Source organism: Phalacrocorax carbo, chromosome 11 (assembly GCF_963921805.1).
Source record: "Phalacrocorax carbo chromosome 11, bPhaCar2.1, whole genome shotgun sequence".
NCBI classification, from domain to species: domain Eukaryota; kingdom Metazoa; phylum Chordata; class Aves; order Suliformes; family Phalacrocoracidae; genus Phalacrocorax; species Phalacrocorax carbo.
The window spans coordinates 1458908-1479211 of NC_087523.1; the positions used below are offsets into that span (position 1 = coordinate 1458908).

Consider the following 20304-nt stretch of genomic DNA (forward strand, 5'->3'; position numbering starts at 1 on the left):
CTTTCCCCCCGCTGACTGGCGTAACAAAGCCTCTGCGAGAGCACACAGGGCAGTGTGTGTGCACGGGCTGAAAGGGAAGGAGAACTCGGAAGTGGGCTCTTGATAGTCTTTTCTGGTCTCAGGACTCCTTGTTTGGATGCCAAGACAAACAAATAAATCATATTCAAAGGCATCTGCCCACAATAGTGCTGAAGTCAGAAAAACATAAAAGAGGAGAGCTGAGATCAGGGGTCAGGATTCCTGTTAGACACCACAGCTTTGCTCAGTGCTTTCATTTCGTTTTACTGCCTCTTCTGCTGCTGTTCGGGCGAGAGCGATTATTTATTTTGCAGCCTTTCTTCGGCCTGCTTTTCCAATAGGAATTTGTGATATGCTTACAAAATTCCCTGGCACGGCTCGCCGGCGGGGACGGTGCTGCGGGCAGCCCTTTCAGCCCTTTGGAGGGTGCTCCCACCCCGTCAGTGAGTCAGCAAGCGCAAAAGCCGTCACAGCCTCGTTTCTCAAACACCTTTCCTCCGGTTGCTTTCCAAATTGCTTTTCACGGGGGTCGATCTAGCCATCACAAGAAGGCAGTCGCTTCTGTGACAGATATTTAAAAGCAACTGCGTTTAGCAAGCTGGAGCAGAAAAGGAGTAAGGGCACAAAACGCAGCGACAGGGGCTTCTCTGGGAGATGCTATTTTTACCCCAGGTAAGATTTAATGAGGACAATGCTAAGTGTCTTTTTCCTGGAGGAAGAAAAAACATAATAGTCTCTTTAAAACCAGTAAGTGACTATTTGATATTAACATCTCTGCACAGGGAGCCTGACTTGCTGCAGATCGAGGGGGAAAGCGGCCGCCAACGACTCCGCGCAGCTGATGGACCTTCCTCAGAGATCTCTGATGCCCAGACTGGTCCCAGTCAGCCCTGAGGCCCCGGGGAGCCTGGCTGGTGAGGCCCGGGGAGCCCAGCCTCGGGCTGCCGGCTGGCTTTCGGCAGGGTGTGCTGGGGTGGGGGACAAAGGTGGGGCTCGGGCTTGTCGTTGCCCAGTGGGCGGCAGTGGCAGCAAGAGGAACTCAGCACATCAGCTCTCAGCCCCAGCCTGCAGGTTTGCAAGAGCTTTTTTGTGAGGGGCTTGGGGAAATGACTGAAATCAGCTAGGTCATTTCTCATCGCTTCGAGAGGCCAAAAGCACCTAATTGGGAACTGATCTCAGCTGTTTGTTTGCCAGGACTCAGACCAAAAAAATCTCCATCTGAATTAAAAAAAAAAAAAAAAAAAAAAGGAATTTCCTTCCCCTGATGGTTTGGATTGTTTCTTAATGTTATTTTAATGTAGGTCTGTTTGGTGTTTATTTGGAGCTTAAGGTGGTGGAAAATAAGCCGTGGGTCAGCTCTGATGCTAGATGGAGCTGGGCGTCTGCTGAAGACGCCTGCTGTTAATGGCAAGCGAGGCACCTGTTGGGAGAAGCGAAATGTTTGTCACCTGAACTCGATTTCCTCCCAGTGGACCTGCTAGCCCCACACACCGAATAGCTGGGAGGAAAAACGCTCAGCTGCCAGGTTGCTTGCAAAGTGTTGGCTTTGGCTTTCTGCTGCTCCTCGAGCAGGGCTGGCCGCCCAAGGCACGTGCCCTCTGCCGGCTCCCTGCCTGCGTGCCGGCAGCGTTCCTGGCGGCCGGGGTGATGAACAAGGAGCAGCAAGTAACTTGCCTTCTCCTCCAAATTTTCAGGCAAATTATTACTCATGCAAAAATCTGACAGAGTTTTGGGACTTGTGAATGTTTTAATAAATCCCCGGTGACTGTCTCGCTATTCACAAAGAGCGAGTAACAGGATCCCATAAATCACGGCAAAACAAACTCAGCACTTTGGGTCAGGAAAATATTGAGAAATCCGTGGGTTTTACTCTAATCCTCCCATGGCAGGGGCCCTGGAAATGCACTTTTTTTTTCTTTTTTTTTTTTTTTTGCATCCTTCTGGCTTTGACACTAACTTCCTATTCCAGCCGACGTCTTGCTGGGCTCAGCGGTGTGCACGGGCATTCGAGGTCCAGCGCAGCACCATCGTGGGGAGCAGGGAAAAAACTCCCCTGGGATGCAATAAGCCTGGCACTCATCCCAGCCAGAGAGGAGTTTGCCCCATGGGTATCATCTTCTGGGCTTAGCCCACCACTCACCGCTGCACAGCAACCCGTAGGCCCCACTGCAGGCTTTTATGGAGCTGGGAAGGGGTGAGGGTTTGCCTGTGGTGCTGCTCCCTGCTTTGGACTCTGGACTTTTGACCTCTGAGCATCCCACCAGGACATCACCCACGAGGGACCCTGCTGCTCCAGGGAGTGAGGTTTTTGAATCTGCCTCCAGCAACGGGGCCTTTCATCTTCTGTGGCAACTTTGTTTTGCAGAGAAAGAGGATTTGGGTTGGATTGTTGGGTTGTTTTTTTTTTCCCACCAGCAATACATCTGAGCGCTGAACTCGCTGGGGTTTAGGGTGGCCGCAATCCTGTGGTGGCTTGTCAGGCCCCCGGCCAATGCAGGCTGTCCTTGGCAAGTGTGGAGGCAACACATGGCAGAGCGGCTGCCCTTCCCGCAGCGGAGGCAGAGAGGAGTCAGCCCTGATGTGTGGTCCTGACTTGTCAGCAAAGCAGCCCCAGACCTCCTACCTGCCAGGAACATCTGCTGGCCAGAGGAGCCCAGGTCCTGGCGGCGCTACGAAGGATGCTGCCATCGGGCAGAGAGGAAAGCGGCTGAAAACAAGGCGGGATGGGACAGAACAGAGCATAGCCGAAAAAGGGAAAAAAGCGACAGGAAAGGGGCAGAAGGCCTGGTACTCTGGATTCCCTTCTTGCAAAGCCAAATTGCCATGGGGTGCTACATAACAGACAAAGTAACCGCCTGATGGAGATGCAGAGTCCAGGCAGATGCCGCCAGCACGGCTCTCCCACCCTGCTCCTACCCCGCTGGCACCCGCAGGGTGCGACCAAAGGAGAGGGACACGGCCGGCCACCCTTCTCCTGGGGCATGGCCACCCTTCTCCTGGGATGGACACAGCCCTGCACGCCCCATGCTCCGCCTGCCCAGCACCTCCGGAGCAGGCACGCTCAGCAGAAGGGCCTGAGGGCCCCGCAGCGTGTCTGATGGGCCTGAAATACCACCAGCAGATGTGTTTTTCTGGACTAGGTTTCTATTTAGGAAAGGCTTGGCAGCCTGGGAGCCGGGACACCGGTGTGCGCTCTGACCAGCTCCCCGCCACCCCCCAGGCTCCCTCCCCAAGCCATTCAGTCTCTCATCATGCTCTAATCCATTGGTGACTTCAGCTGTAATTGGCTGCAGTCTGGCATCAATAAACTGAAACATTTATTGCACAGTTTAAATCTAATACAGATTATAGCAACCGAGCTAGTTTTTAATGCTCGAGCCAGGAAGCAGCTCTACAAACTCCCGCTTCGGAGGCTGGAGGCTCTTCCCCAGCGCTGCAGCTCCAGCCCAGCCTTTGGTCTGAGCGTCTGGTCTCGACCTGCTGCCCCCCCACCTCCATCTGCCCTGGTTTGCAACGTCAGTTCTGGCCCCTCTCGATCCAAATCCTGTGCTCCGGGCCGGTCAAGCCTCCCTCCCCATCCCCAGTCAGTCGGGGTCCTCTGTGGAAGGAGGGAGATTTCCTTAATCCCTGTGACATCCAAACCCTGCTGTGGAGCAGCGGGTTAAAGGTCAGTCCTTATCTCAGGATCTGCAGTGAAATTATTGAGTTGTTTGCAATGTCTGCACCAGAGTCAGGAAATCTGATTTGCAATAATATAATGTTCCTTTAAGTTAACGTTTTCTTAAAAGATATTATTGAAGTTTAAAGAAGGGGCCAGGGTGCGGGGGAGCTTTAATTTTAGATTCCGCAATTATTTTCCCGACTACTGTTGTTTAACCCTTGCGAGGCTGAAACCCAACTCCACGCGGCTGCCGGACCTTAGCGGTCCCCATCGCAGGGCTGGCGTCGGCACGGGCTTGCCCTTGCTGGGGCTGGCCTCCAAACGCAGGCTTTGCAGTGCTCTCCTCTTTCTGCCCTGATGTTTGAGTAAAGAAAACCCGCCTGGGAAGACCTGCGCAGCCTTCCCCAGCATCTCAGACCTGGGTCCCTCTCTGCTCAGTGTTTTGAAAAGAGCAGTGTGGTAAATCATGTGCACAGCGTAGATGCAGCCACCTTTTAATGAACCCAATGAGATATAAATGGCAAATGCCTCATTTTCTCCTGATTTAAATAATGTATTGGAGAGGCACTTCACTGGCATTTCAGAAACAAGAAAAAAGGGGGTAAAAGAAGGACTTGTCAGCCTTTGTCAGCCTCTGCCAGCGGCGGTCACCCAGCAGAGCCCCCGCACCCTGAGCAGCACGCGTGGGGCGAGGGCAGCGCTGCCGGGGGGCCGCTGGCCAGCAAAGGCACCCACAGCCCCGGCATGGATGGTGGCCAGGAGGAAAACGAATTAAGAACTATTGGGTTTCTCGTGGACACCCACTTACTCTGCCACTGCTCCCCAGATCTGATTAGGCTCTCCATTACTGTCTGCCGTGCACTCGCATGCCAGGAATCGCTTAACAGGGACCGGCTGGAGTGCCTCTGCGGAGGGAAGGGGGGGTGCCTTCGGTCCTCCCCCACCCCACCCCCTCCGCACCCCCGGCATGGTATTACTATCAGAAATATCAGACGTTTCAACTCAAATTAAAGTCAGGTTAAATATCTCAAATGCAAAAATTTCACATGGTTCCAGATGGAAAGCTGTTCCTCAACTTCATACCGAACAAAATAAATAAGAAACCTTTCAGACCTGTGCCTGCCCCACTGCCGGGGAGAGACGGGGAGCCCCCGCCGAATTTGAGAACTTTGAAGTTGTAATTTGGCTGGACTAACGCAAAGCATGGCGCACACTACTGCAGTATAAATAGCGTATTCGTGAAATGCGCGGTGGTAAATACGTTGTAATGATCGTAACCCAAGCAAAGCCACGTGTGCGCGCGCACACGGATTACACGCACCAGCACGCCCACGGTGCGCGGAGGCAACGCACGAACCCCGCGAGCACCTACAGCCCCCTGCGTCCCGGGCGATGCCGGGCGGCGCTGACCGCAGCACGCGGCGCACGTCTCGCGCCGGCCTCCGCAGGCTGGGCAGCAATGTGCTAGCGATAAAATCGATCAGCACAACAGGAGGAGAGAAGCATCAGCCACAGAGAGGATGAGCGGATTTAGGATGGGTTTCTTTACATGTTCTTTTCTTTCTCTGTCCAGGCGCATATTTAATGACATGAGAGTCAACATCTGAGCTAGGCTCTGGAGGGACCGCAGGGCCACTGCCACCCCCGATGGCTCTGGGGAATGCCAGCAGATCTGTCCCACGCAGCTACGGAGCAGGTGGATTTTGCCAGGATGCATCCAGGACACTCAGCAAGCTGGTGGCCATGCTGTGACACCAGGGGGGCTGCCCACCGAGGACCAGCAGCTCGAGGAGCCCAGCCCCAGGGTGCACCGCAGCCTACCAGTGTGGAGACACCCCTGCGGGACACCTTGGTGCTGGATCTGCCCCGCTGCTCCATCCTGACCCATGTTCCCAGCTCGCGTACTCATAGCTGTGGCATGTGAAAAGCCACCTCTGCAGGGGACGGTTCCTCCACCCAGCTGTGGTGTTAAGTTGCTCCCATGGCGCTTATGGTGTTGCCAGGCCTGAGCTCTAAAAGGAAGGAGAGAACTTTGCTCACGGCGGTGCCGAACCCAAATCACACTCTGCGGCTTTTCGCAGCCCGAGCTCTGCCAGATCCCACGAAACTGGATATGCCCTTATCTCCCGCAGGCTCTCACCCCGCCGTGCATCGGGCCCAGTCCCCAAAGCTTGGATCTGATTCCAAATCCATCCCGAATCAGATGTATTTGCGGAGCTGGGGATTTGCCCTACCCCTATTGCTATGAGACTGGGGGTCCTGCAGATGTCATTGCCGTCCAGCCCAGCATCTTCAAGGAAAGGTTTGGCAGCCCCCTGGCTGGGGTCCTCAGCCGCAATCTATCAGCCAACCACCCCACTTCAGCAGATGAAGTGCCAGAATGTCCCCGGAATTTCCCTCTGGGAACTGGCACCCTGCTCCCCTTTTTGCCCCTGCTCTCTCCTGAGGCTCCTCTGGCTTTCTGTGGTGTTTCTAACCTTGCCCTTTGGTTGCCCCATGGTCTTCGCCCCTGCATTTGAAACCTCACGGGAGCTGAGCCATCCCCGTCCTCTGCTGTTCTTTGGGTTGGTGGTTCTGACTTCTCCCTCTTGCCCTTCTTCTTTGATTTAGCGTCTGCCTATCTCTCCCCAGGTTAATCAGTGGATTAACTGCAGCTCTCCCTCCCTTTCTCCTAAATCCTTATCCTTCATCACGAACCTGGGAAACAAAACAGACCAGGTACTTTTCCACGGAGGCAGCCAAACTATTTGCTCTCCTATCAGCTGGCCTCTCCCACACCTTTCTCGGGGCCTTTCTGACCCCAGGGACACCCACTTGTCTGCAAACGCCTCCGCCTGCCCGGCTGCCCCGTGCTCTGCCCAGCAACCTGCGGGCAGGTCCCTCCTGGGGACCCTGGAAGGGATGCTCCAGGGCATGAATAAATTGGAACAGGACCCAGACTTCCCAGCTCTCACTTGGGTGCCACCTCATTTTGCCCTGCCTGTCACCCCACGCCTCCTGCCTGCTCCCTGCCCTGTGCTGCCTCTTCCCGCCTGGGCTGTTTGCGGATTCCCGCTCCCTGAGATCATCCTGGCCAGGGCAGCGATTGCACAGCAGCTGACATCCCCCTCCCACAGACACACTCATCCTCTGCCTCTGCTCCCAAAGAGCCATCACTGCCCTGTTAACCCTTCGCTCCTACCCACTGCGGTCCCTCGGTTCTCGGGGCAGCTCATCACCTGCTTAATATCACCCCCCTCCAGGCTCGAGCTGTTCGGCCCTGCCCCAAGAACGACCCTGAGAGATACCCAATATCTCAGGCTGGCCGGATGCATCAGAGCGATCCATCCTCCCATCTCAAGAGAGGGAAGGGAGCAGCTGATAGCTGCGATGCACCGTAAGTTTTAAGATCCTTCATATTTTCTGCTTTAATCAGCAGCTTCTAGTGCTGGCTGAAGGCAAGATAAACTCTGTCAACCCTTCTGCAGGTGGGCCAGCGAAATGAGATTCTCTGACATAAAAAATGGAGCCACTGTATGAAGGTGTCCAGATCCCAGGAAATACCATTTCCTTGAACAGAGGTGCTAAAGGGAGGGAGCAAACGCCTCTGGTTCCGCTCTGCCCCAACAGGCGCTCAGTATCGGAACGGCCGCGGTGCTGAAGAGCTGGTCCTCCGCGCTGGGGAGCGCATCGCCTCGGCGCTGCTCGGCAGGTTCGCGGCAGGAGGGGTGCAATCCTCACATTGGAAAGGAGGGGAGGGCCATGCAAGCACCCCGCTTATACAGCACTGGCCGGAAAGCTCTGGCGCTCCTGGCACGACTTTGGGACTGTGCCCCGCGGTGCAGCCGCCCGGCTCCCGCTCTCCGCCAGCGCCTCTCTTGTGCAGCAGAGACGCCAGTGACCCGTCAAGGGCTTCAGTCACTTTCACCTTCACACGCAGGGCAGCTGGGTCTCTTCCCTGCTGGGTTTGCTGACCCCCTGTGGCTGGTCAACCCCTGCCCAGACCTTGGGCATGCCCCAGTACCTGCTGAGGGTGGATGTGTGCTGGGAGCAGCGCCATAAGGTCAAGGCGAGAGCACCAGGAACGTGGGGCAGGTGGCCATAAAGAGCCGAAGGGCCACAGAGCAGCCACCATCACCTGCAGGTCGCTGTCTGGCAACCTTTTCACCTCCTGTCTGGCAGTCTCCTCAGAATCCACTAACTTGTGGAAATGGTAGAGACCAAACCTCCAAGCAGGAGGGTATAAAATGTCAGCTCACCCAAAAAGCTTGGGAAGCAGATCCGACAGCAGCCGGACTGCTGAGGCTGCTGTGCTTCCCGGAGCGAGGCAGGGCACTCCTGCGCCGGGAAGGACGAGCCTCTCACCGTCGGCTGGGAAATCAATTATTTTCATGATATTAAGAGATACAGGTTGCATATTATGAAACCTAACACAACATGATTGGTGAACAGGTGAATTCACATATAGACTAGTCTGGGCAAGAGGGGATTGAGCCCCTCTTTGTCATGTTCATTTATTGTATTTCTTAATGAGCTCATGAAATAAAGTTTAAATCACAAAATACATTGTCCTGTAAATTTGAGAGATCCGAGCAGACCATGTCACCCTTCCCTTCCCCTCCCGTCCCAGCTCTGTGGTTCTCCTTCCCCATCTTGGGGGCTCCAGTTCCTCCTGCCTGTGCTTTATCCTGCCTGTGGTTTCATCTGTCTTGTAGACCACACAGAAGAGGACACTACAGCAGCAAACCCTCACCACCGTGAGAAGATCACCCCAAGAAACCTCCTTTAGGAGGTCAGGGACCCGTTGGGCTGGGTACTACAAATCCAGGGAGAACCAAGTAACCTGCACCCAGGAGAACTGGTGGACCGGCCAGCAGAAGCGGGACCGGGAGGAAAGGACCAACGCCACCCTGTCCCACCCGGCCGAGGGGAGCGGCGCCCGGGGGGGCGCTGGCGGAGGCACAGGTTAACCCCCCGCTCCGCAGCGGGACGCTGTGGGTCCCACGCGCAGAGGGGGTCGCTCAGCGGGTCCCCGGGTCTGCGCGTGGTGGGTGCCGACGGTGACCGGCGTTCAGGCCACCTGCCAGCATTGCCTCAGCACCTGGAAAATGTCCTGCCGCTGTATTTATTCGGTGTTTTGGAAGCCGCTCATCTACCTCCTCGTGGTCGGGCAGCCCGAGAGCCCCCTCGCCTTGCGCTGAGCCAGCCACGATGGCCAAGCTGCGGAGCAGGGCGGGCGAGGGGGGAGAGCCCAGCCGAGGAGAGGGGTCGTCATGTGAAAAAGTGATTCCGGCAGCTCACAGCCATGACCCAACTTTTCAGCTTAACTGCTCCTGCCAAAGCAGTGTTTCCAAAGCTGCAGCTCCCTGATAAAACCTAATACCGTTGCCCATAAATTGTATTAAATAAACAGCAGCTGCAGATCAAGGTATATTCATCAAGGGCTTCCTCTTTTTTTTTTTTTTATGAATGGCTGAAGACTCGGAGATGACGTTTGCCAATAGTCTGTCAACGGAGCCTGCATTTAAAATCAATTTGGTAATTACAACTCCGACTCGGAGCCACAAATCAGAAAAGAAACTTCAGCCCTTCAGGATGTTTTGGCCCATTAGGGAGCTGGTAATTATGCACCCCAGCCGGGCATTAATTTAAGGCCCCGGTGGAAAAGCGGTGGTGTGAATTTGAGACAGGATGCTGACTGCGAGGAATTTCAAAGGTTGGGAGGCGTGCTGTCAGTCTGTTTACAGCCACCTAACTTAACCTGGTTAAAATCTGCTAGGAAACACTTGCTGAACTCGGCACTGCCGTTGTGTTAGTTTATTTTTCCTCGTGAAAGAGGCCGCTTTTCTGTTGGCGAGGAATAAATGAGGAAAATATATATAACCTCTGTTTACATAGGAGCTACAGTGTTTGTACTGTGCTACTCCAGGTCACTTGGATTCTGGTGTGATGAACGGTGTGTATGTGTACAGAGATAGATATACGTATACAGAGAGAGGAGGGTTTGACAGAACAAGCCGAGGGAGCGTATCTTTAACTCCGCTAGCAGCAAGTGAATTTGACTGCAAACACCGTTACGCCCCTCTCCTTTAACATGCAGGGGGAAGACCGGGCAGCTCAGCAGCCTCTCTCGCTGCACAGCAGAGCAGAGCCCCGCGCCGAGCACGCCAGGTTTTCTGGCAGCATCCTTTGGTTCATGTAGCGTGTGTCGTGTCCCCAGTGACTCCCACTTCCGAGGAGGAGCTCAGCCAGGCTGTACCTGGGCAAATACCCAGTGCTGCAGCGTGGGGAGCAAGAGGTTCCCCCCTAAGCCGCTCCAGCAACCGCAGCCCTGCAGCATCAGGGCTTGCTGTGCCTGAAAAACTGGATAATGTTCAGTAGCTGCAAATGTTATTAATGGTCATAAAATGATCCGGTTCTTCAGAATATCCTGTTACGCTGGTTGTCTCAGAGATCTCCTGCAGGCTGGTCCCACAGCCCCATTTGTCTGGGCTCTCCGAAGTATCACGTCTCCATCAGGAGAGCTGCAAAGAGAGTTCAGCCCCAGGGAGCAGCAGAAGGGTAAGGCTGGATTTTGGATAATGGGGAAGGAGAAGCCCCCAGCCCTTCCCGCCCAGGCTGGTCTGCCTGCTGCCAGCTCAGGGGGGCTGCAGAGGCTCCATCCGTGTGATGAAATGCCTAGCACAAAGCCGGTGCCCTCCCGTGACCTGCGTGCCCAACGAGGGGCCCAGCGCCCTCTGCAAGCACCGGGAAAGGTTTGGAAAATCTCCTGACAATGAATGGGCATCTCAGAGGTCAGAATCACTCCCCTTCCCCGCTCCTCCTTGGCAGACGTTGCTTTTTCTCTTTGCATGGGCAGTGCAAAGGTGCAGCCAGCTCTGACCACTGCCACAGCCTGGCTCTGAGAAAACCAGAGCAATTGGGCAAATAGAAACAAAAAAGTGGGATTTTTCTCATTCAGGATTTAAATAATGGCTAACAGCTTGGTAGTCCGGGGCTTTGGGGGCTCTTGCGCTGGTGTCTCTGGGACTGCCCTGCCCTCGGCAGCTCTGCCAGCCTCCAAGGGGGACATGGGCGGCCGGCGGCGCTGGGCTGCCGGCCCCGACACGAAAGCCTCGTCCTGTAAATAATGAAGTAATGAAGTAAGGATGTGTCTCGTAGCAGTCCATTAAATGGATGCGTCCAGGCTGCCAGAAGAGCTTTGATGACTCGGGCGCTTGGCAGACAGAGCCGCAGTGAACAGACTGATTAAATACAAAGCGAGCTGCGGAGGGGCTGCGAGGGGCTGAGGCAGGGCGAAGCTGCCACGCGAACAACGCTCCGGCTCAGACACAGGGGGACAGGAGGTGGGGGACGATGTTTTTCACGTGCTGTATTTACGGCAGGTGCGATCCTGCGGAGCTGAGCCTGTGCGATGGGGTGCAGCCCAGTGCCAGCCTCGTGCTGGGGAAGCAGGTACCTGTGGGACTGGCTGCTTATGGTCATGGAGGTAAACCGGTGTCCCCTAAAGCAGCCCGAGGAACGGCAGGGAAGGAGGGACCGACAACACGAGGGTGCCATTCCCAGGGCCAGGGCCTCTAGGTGTGAAGGAGGAGATGAGGTTTGCAGGCTTCCCTGTGGTGGGAGCTCCTCCACACCAAGCTTCTTCCTCATTATCCAGCCTGTTTCCCCTTTCCTGGGCATCACCCCCAGCCTTGCAAAGTGCCCCTGCTCCCTGCCTGGCCCTTGCACCCTCCATGCATGGTCCAGCCTTGCATCTCCCCTTCTCTCACAGCCGTAGCTTGCCAAGCCAGAGAGATTTAGCTCTTTAAATCTTTTCTCATGAGCCAGTCCGCTGCGGCACGACGGATGAGTGCTCCCCATTACCTTCTCGGGGTGAAGCAGGGCCACCTTGGCGAGGACTGGCCCCGGGGCCAGGCACAGGGTGCGTGCAAGGGGCCGGGGCTGGGGCCGGTCCTCGCCGCCCATCGAGCGTCCCTGGGCAGCAGCATTGCTCCACAGCACGCAGCTTCCCAGCCACTCCGTACGCTCTGGGCCACAGAGGTCCCTGTCACCCTGCTGGCTTTGCACGGAGGGGGAGGCAGCTGCCACCACGCTGCCCCGAGCAAAAGCGCTGCCACAGGTCCCGTCAGTTAAATGTCACTTTAGAAAATACCACGCACCTCACAGGAGAAGGAGGGAGCTATTTTCTATCATGGGCATGTCAATGCTTGGCATTTCCTGTGACTTTCCCCACGTCCCCCCCAGACAAAACCCAAACTACATATAAATATATATTGGAAATGGAGACGTCGTCTTTATTACAAGTCTTGCACTGAATGGCAATTTCTGCATTTGCTTTAAATACATCCATTTAAAGTGACAGGCGGAAAGCCGGATGAGCCGGCATCAAGGAGGCATCAAGGGAAGGGGCGGGGGTAAAATCCTGCTCTCCCTCCCCTTTCTGGCTGCCCTCAGCTCCCTGCATGGAGAGGCTGTGAGGTGCTGGTCTGGAGGAGAGGGCTGGGGAGGGACAGTGCTTGGGACAGTGCTTGGGAGGCAGTGCTGGGGATGCAGGGGGACAGGGATGCAGGGGGACAGGGATGCAGGGAGACAGGGATGCAGGGGGACAGGGATGCAGGGAGACAGGGATGCAGGGAGGCAGGGATGCAGGGGGACAGGGATGCAGGGAGACAGGGATGCAGGGGGACAGGGATGCAGGGAGACAGGGATGCAGGGGGACAGGGATGCAGGGGGACAGGGATGCAGGGAGACAGGGATAGGGACTGTCTGGCATTTCTCTAGTGCCAGACTGAGCTGCCTGGGGGAAGGGTGGGGGACAAGAGCAGAAAAAGATATTAAAATGTTCAATCTGAAGTTACTGACATACCATGAGGCTTACGGACTGCACGCAGAACAAAGGTTTGCATTTGCAAATCAATAAGAATAAACGTGGAGCCAAGATGCAGGAATATTTTAACATAAATCTACATAAACCCTCACCCTGGAAATGCCTGCGAACGTGCGGTGTGCTGGCTGGACCCCGTGCCCGACGCCAAGCAGGTGGCGGGGCCGAGGTGGGCGATCCCCCCGCAGGCCCCCGCCAGGCCAGGAAGGGGTACAGGGGTTGGGGGAGCAGGGCCAGCCCCCTCAAGATCCCAAACCCCATCTCCATGCCCAACGCTGCTGCAGCCACCAAGGGGGCACTACATAGAGGGTTGCTTTTGGTTGTCGCCACCTGAATGCTATGATTTCTCTGCAGTGCCGAATGCAGTGCCAGGAACGGGGGAGAAGACCTGGGGCAAATGCTGTGTTCTCTCCCAGAGGCATTGCCAAGCTGGGCACCGTCCTCCTTGCCGGGCTCAGTACCTTCACTGCAGGTAATGGTGCTCACTGAACACCAGTGAGTGTTGCTGGTCCAGGAACAAGGTTTCTCTTTGCTGGGAAATTCCAACATTTCACATATTCTTTGTTTTCTTTTGGTTTTTAATCCCACATCAGGGCAAAAAAACCCCAAACCTTGAAACAGTTTGGAAAACAAAAAGCTCATCAAACGTTTTTGTTTCTCACCTTGCAAAGGGTGAGACACTAACAAAGTCAGGAAAGCTGAAGCGACATCTTCTATTTCCACTCCAAATACCTCTGGAAATTTCCTGCTAAAATGCCAGCTATCAGCATACTCCCAGAAAACACCCCTTTTCAGGCACAATGCTTTCTGCCAAAGGTTACCTCTATCGACAACGTCACCCGAACACCAGTCCCTTATCACCTGCATTTCACAGCTGGGGAAACTGAGGCACGGCAGCGCCGTCTTCTCCTGCTGCGACAGGTCCCATCCACGGCGCGGCGGGTACAGGGGAGCACTGAGGACCAAGCAGAGATGTTGGTACCTGTGCTGGAGGAGAAGGGATGGCCTTGAGCCCCCACGCCTGCCAGGACAGCCCCCAGGGCTGCGACGTGGTGTGTCCCGACCCCCGTGAAGCCTCCCCTGTGCTTGGGGATGCAGCAGCGCTCCCTCACTGTTGCACCTCCTGTGTCCCCAGCTAATTAATTGCCTTTTCTCGCCCTCTTCTTCCACCTTAATTGAGACAAAAACATCTGGCAGACATTTGCTCGTGCATTGCCCTCATCTTTAGCTTATTAGGGGATTTAATAGCAGAACTCCCCCGAGACAGGCGGCCCCCAATGGACCGGCAGCAGGAGCTAAGGTGTCCCTACAGGTGGGATCTTGGCCGGGTTTCTCTGCACACCCTACACGGCGCAGCCCTGCCGTGAAGTTACGGGGAGACTTGGGCCCTGCCACCCTGGTGGGAGGTTTGCAGCGGGGTGGCCGGGGCAGAGCTCGCCCCTTCCCACACCCCGCAGCGCTGGGACACCCGCTCGCGCCTCGGCAAGGGAGACACAAGCTCCCTGGAAAAAGCACCAAGCGAGAACGCCAAACCCTTTAATCAGGCTGTGAGCTCACTGGTCCTCCGCTTCGTTCACTAAAAATGACCCAAAAGGGAATTGAAACATTTTGTTTCATTTTGAGCAAAGCGTTTTGTTTGATCTGAAAAGAACATGGGGTTGGGGAGGGGGGGTGAGGGAGAACGGGTCATTTCAGCAGCCAGGAAACAGTTCATTTCAGCTCAAATAAAACTTAATTCTGTTATTGTTGTTGCAGCGTTTGCTGTCCGGGGGCCTGGGGAGGCAGCGGGAGAGCCGGCGAGGCGGGGGATGCCCAGCCGAAGCAGCCCAGGAGGAGGCGAGGACCTGAATGCCGCGGCCGGACCGCTCTGTCCTGGGACTGCTGCACAGCTCTTCTTCCAGCTGACATCTCTGCTTAGTTCTGGGGGTCTCCTGGGCTCGATGGGGCACGGTCTTTGGTGAAAGGAGGACTCAGACGGGATCCTCTAGTGCTGAGTCAGGCGTCTTTACCACCAGCGATGCTGCGTGCGCCCCTGGGGCTCTTCTGCCAGGCTGGAGCTCTGTTTGGCCAACTCACAAATAGTTTCAGGACAGCCAAAGCCACATTTCCCAGTGAGTTCAGCCACTCTCCCTCTTCCAGGAGATCCCCCGCATCGCAAGTCCTCTGTGCCTACTTCTCCGTGTCCTCAAAGCAGGACAGCCCCGCAGCCGAGGGGCACCGGGGGCTGCACGGGTGCAGCTGCGGCCGTCCCTCCTCCGACCAGCCCGGCTCAGGGCCAGGTGTCTGTGACTAAAATTGGTAGCAAAGCGCTTATCAGACAAACTTTATCCTTTCTTCCGGTTCATGAATTGCTCATGAGCTATTTATGAATTTTTTTTACTTTAATTGTTATCCTAAATTATTCATCAAATAATTTCAATAACTAGTTCTTGGGCCAGATTACATTTTAAATGAACTGTTTCAATGCGTGCTCCTGCCAGCAATCTCGCTGTCGAGCAGCCACAGAAAGCAAATGCAAAAAGGGACGCGAAACACAGGGAAACAAACTGCAGACACACGAAGGGGACTTTTCACCCCAGCCTGCTCAGCGTTTAAGCAACGCTTAGCGCGCGAGCAGCGTGTGGCTGACCTGCCCAGCACCTCTCGGCAGTTGCTCACGTCAGACCCATGGCTGCAGCGACGGCAGCTGATGAATGAGCGCAGTTTCCCTCCCTCAGGTCACCAAGAGAGTTGGTAAACTGACGATAAACCCCAGCGCCGCCGGTTCCCAGCAAAGGCTCCCGCTGCTGGACTGCACCTCCCTCCAAGAGTTTGCATTCCCAGACGGAAAGAAAAACCACCTCTCCCTCCAAATTCTCCTCCTGGACACATGCACGTCCCCCCTGAGCCCCCCCGAGGTGCCTCCGGTCCCACGCCACCCCTTGCAGCCCCAGCACCATCTCCGCCAGGGCCGTGAGCTGGAGGAGACGGGGCCACCGGCCGCAGGGCACGGCTCAAACCGCTTCTGAGCGCAGCGGCCAGGAGAGGCTGCACACACAGGGCAATTAAAGGGCAAAGCAGAGCTTTTCCCAGCCCAGCCCACATCCACCGGCCACGGCCCTGGCACGGGGGAGCGCGCCCCAGCCAGAGGGAGCGGCGTTCCCGCACACCGAGCTGGAGCAATTTGTTCTTGGCCAGTGGTTTAATAGTTTGCCACTGCACGTGGGAACGCTGTGCTCGCTGTCTGCCTCGGCGCAGAGCAGTGCTGTCACCTTCCCGGCCATAACCCGCCCCGAAACCACCAGCAGCTTTAACAAAGGCAGCCAGCAGGTAATGCTGAGGCTGGGCTGTCGTTTGGCTGCAGGGCTGGAAGCGTCGGGGATGGAGAGGGGCCGGGGCTGTGTTTTCACCCGGTTCTGCATACTGGGCAATCAGATGGACTCAAATAATCAGCTGATGTGTATTTTTCCTGCTCACTTGACTGGGTGTAAGTATCACGTCCTGCCCCCGGGCCGCTGCGCAGTGACAGAAGGGAAAATAAATGACGTTGTTGTTGTCTCTCAACTTGTTACCCTTGTTACCAACCTCAGAGAGCCTTTTGGGCAAGGCTGTGCCTGGCTGCAGGGGGGAAGGCGCAGCGATGGGGTCAGCCAGCAGCTTGCTATTGCAGGGCCCCAACGCACCCCTGGATGCTGCAACCTCAGTCTGGCCACCTCTCTCCACTGATGTCCCAGCACATCCCAGTTCAAATGACTCAGGCAAGCTTTAAGGGCCCATTTTGCATATTGGATGATCGCAGCTGCCTCTTCTGGTTTAAAACACAGGGAAAAAAGCCTCTTCTGGCTTAGAAACCTCGGCTCCAAGAGGCAGAGGCTGTAGTAGCCTTTCGGGGCGAGCACCCCCCTGCCCTCCCGGTGCTGAGCCGGGTGGCCGGAGCCACAGCAAGGCACGTCCCAAAGCTGCCGCACACCCGGGCGCAGGCACGTGCTCGAGCGTGTACAAGCACAGACCGTGGCCGTAACGAAGACAAGGTGGGAATCAGGGAGGAGGCCAAGAACTGACCCTGTCTGCTCCTGAGATAATATATCTCCAAAAGCCAGCTCAGGTTTCCTGGATTCAGCACTGCTATCGAAAATTTATGGTTTGAGAAAGTTCTTGGAGCCCAAATCCCTCGACCTATCACCTTTTCAACCTTGTGTTTATCGAGATATGAGTTCCTCTTCCTCCCACCCTTTGTTTTCAGCTCTTGGAGCCCCAGAGGCTCAGTCCTGGTGCTGCCCAAACCGGTGCTTACGGTCAAGCCACGTGAAGGTGCAATAAATCCTCCCAGTCCTCTCCTTGCCGCTGCTCTTCCCTTTTTGTCCCCCTTCTCCTTTTTCTGGGGTGGAGAACAGCGCCGACGTTCTGCTCTTTGCCAGCTCCGCGCATTCTCTGCTGTTTTCCTCCCTCCATCTCTGCAAACGGGCATCAAAACGCCGCAAGTTGCCACGGCGACGGGAAAAATCGCGGTGACCCTGGGGATGGGCGCTGGACCAGCGTCCCGCGGCGCTGGCCTGAGAAGCACATCGCTGATCAATCCCGGGACGGTCCCAGGCTGTCAGCTTTCATACGGAGGCAGGGCATGGCGAGAGAGAAAGGGCATCCCCCGTGGCCCCCGCCACAGGAGTTTGTTGCTATTGCATTTGTTATCATTGTCACGGGGGGGGAAAAAAAGAAGTATACGCGGGTTTATTTCCAAAGAGTTTCCCTCTCACAGATTTTTGGTCACCTGTGGAGTAAAAGACAATTTAGTGGTATCAGCAGGGGACCTTCCAGGCTTGTTCTAGCAGGAAACAGAGGAGGGCAGCAAGGTCCCTGCCGGGAAAGGAGGCGGTTTCTGGGCTTGGCTGAGGATTGCAGGGAAAGGCCAGCCCCGAGCGCGAGGGGACAGCAGGAGCCCAGGTGAGGGGGCGGAAGACACTCAAGTGCCAGGGATTTGTGAAGAAGGCTTATAAAATTGCTGGAAGTAATGAAAGGAGAGAAGAATAACCAGGAGAACAGAGCGGTTTATTCCAGGAGGAGTGAGATGGCTGCAGAGGAAAGAGAGGAGGAAATATGAGAGAGTTCAATAAAACCGTGGACAATTGAGACGAGGTGAATAAGAAACAATTATTCCCATTTTCTCAGAACACAAAACCCCCAGGACATCCAATAAAGTTACGCAGCAGCAGATTTAAAACAAATCAAAGGAAGTCTTTTATCGTGCAGAGCCCAGATGCGCTGCGGAGCGCTCTGCCACAGGATGCTGCCGAGGACAAAGCCACTACCCGGGCGGCCAAAGCAAAGGGACAGAGGCGTGAGAAGGGCTCTTACGAACAACGATCCAGATAAAACTCTGGCTCGGGAAACCGCTGGATTTGGCAACCGCCAGAAGCTGGAAGGCGTACGGGGGGATGCACAGCTGTGCACGCCCCATTTCTGATGCTGCTCCCTTGGCAAACATTACTGGCTGCTGCTGGAGAGGAGACACCTTGGCCCAAGGTGCCTGGTGGACCTGCGGTTCCTGCATTACCGTGAGGGGGTTCAGAGAACGCCCAGTAACCAGCCCTGCTGCTGCTGCGGGGCAGCAGCCTCAGAGCAGATTAAACCATGACATGTCAGCTCAGCTTCCCTCCCGCACCTTCTGTCACGCTGGGCTTCCTACGACATGGAGAGAACCACTGAATCGTGCAAAACAAAAAAAAAAAAAACAACAAAAAAAAAACCCAAGAGAAAAAATCAATAGACAATCCCTAACCCCCAAAAGAGCGACAGCTTTGTCCCCCTACGGCAGAGCGGACAACGCACGAGACGGACCAGTGCAGCAGCTCCCCGGCTGGGGCATCGCCCACCCCTCGGCTGGGGACGACGGGCCAAAACGGGCAGCCGGGGCCGAGGGCCTGAAGGTCCTCTCTTCACAGAGAAGGCAACAAGCCCCGGGGAGGATGGGTCTGTAAAGGGGAAGACACATCTGCCTTGGATATTTATTCTCCAGCTGGTCTCACAACAGCCTTTCGCAGAGGACACACCAGGCAGCTCTCACCAGTTATTAAAATCTGATAAAATTCCACTCCAGTTAATTCTGCCAGCAGAAAGCTCCAGATTGATGCACAAAAGGCTGTCCCCGCTGACTCGGCTGTGCCTGCTTATTTATTTATTTACTCCCAATGTGCATCTCTGCTGCACAACAATGAAAACTGGGCTTTGCAAGTGGAGGAGAGGGAAGGAGGCGGCTCGGGACACAGAGGCAGGGGCTGGGGAGCATCCCCGGTGGCACGGGACATGGACCACCCCCCTCGCCAGGCCTTGCTCTTCCCTCTGGGCACCAGCCAATGACCAGTTTGTTCCTCTTGTGGTCCCGATGGTATTTTCACTTGGGAGAACATGGGACACTCCACCGCACCTGCCAACCACACCAGCTGGTTTCCCACCCCGGCCTGGCCCCGAAATGCCGCCTCGCTCTTGCGCTCCCTCCTCCCGCCCAGCCACACCACGGCCGTGCCTTCCCGACGGATGCGCGCAGACAGCCACGCTCGTCTCTCCTTCCCACACAGTTTAATAGCTACCTTGCCGGTGTTTCCTGACTTTTATATAGCTTTTACAGTCTGTTTTTATGATGTTTGAGTAATTGCTGTTTGTTTATCATGGATTGTATGTCAATGGCTGGGTCACACCCTGTGCGCTTCAGCTTGAAAGGAGCCATTTGATATATTCAATTAAATTTGCTTCTTCTTATGCTATTTATTATACCTTTAGGAGCGCAGCTGGCAGACCTGCGGAGGAGGTGGATGGCAGCTCAGCCCATGCCACCAAAAGCAGCAAACAGCCCTGCACCCTCGTCCTTCTGCACGGCCCCATCCAGCCCAGCCTGGAAAATCCTGGATCCTCCTGCAGCATTTCCACCCAGGAGGACTTCAAGGAAAGCCCGCCAGCGATAGGAAAAACAAAGAGAGTGCTTCAGCGCAGACAGGACTCGGAGATGAAAAAGCGCCTTTCCCCAGAGCCCTCCCCAGGCGCAGCTCACCCGACACCGCCCCGGGCATCACCAGCCGCACGGCAGGAGCCAACAATAACTCCATCGCATAAACCTCAGCCGCCACATTCACACATTAGCCGGCCGCGCTCTCCTTTTGATAGCTAAAGCAGCATCCAAGCAGAGCACTGCTGCCTTCCAGGAGTGCTTGGGAAGCGGTGAAATGAGAGATGAGTCCATCAGGGACCAGGTTTAGAAAAAATAGAAAGAAAACTCACTCTCCAGCCATTTGACTGAGGGAGCAGCTGTCCCTCCGCTCCAGGGAAGCCAGGCACCAGCATCCATTCGCTGGCACATCCTGCCTGCTCAAGTCACTCATTTTAGCATTACCCACTGACAAGGGCTGTGCAGCACCAGCCAAACAGATTGCTGTCGCCATTTCAGAGCTGAAAAAGGGGGGAAGCCATGTGGGGAGCATGTTGGAAAAGAAAAAGCAGTAAGAAAATCTGCATACAACCAAAAAATGCCTTCCCCTCAGCCAGGGCCCCGCATATGGGCTGTAGATGGTGGCGTGTGGAGGAGCACAGGCAGGATGGGGAACAGACGGGTGCTGAGCAGAGGCTTTAGCAGAGGTGACAGGCAGATGGGTGCCTGCACAGAGCCACCCAGCAGGGACCCAGCCCCAGCCTGCGTGAGCAGGCGCCAAAGCTTTTGCAGCTCAGGTTCGCATCACATCGGGGTGCTGATCGATGTCACCTCGCGCCCAGCTGGGGAACCAAATCCCACTGG

General features: G+C 55.6%; 1 long non-coding RNA gene across 1 annotated transcript; it reads left to right on the top strand.

The window, feature by feature from the left end:
• Nucleotides 1-281: 281 nt before the first annotated feature.
• On the top strand, nt 282-6196 carry LOC135315320 (uncharacterized). The gene is made up of 3 exons (XR_010374752.1): nt 282-690; nt 801-932; nt 5253-6196. It is a non-coding gene; the product is annotated as an uncharacterized LOC135315320 (long non-coding RNA).
• The last annotated feature ends 14108 nt before the right edge of the window (nt 6197-20304 follow it).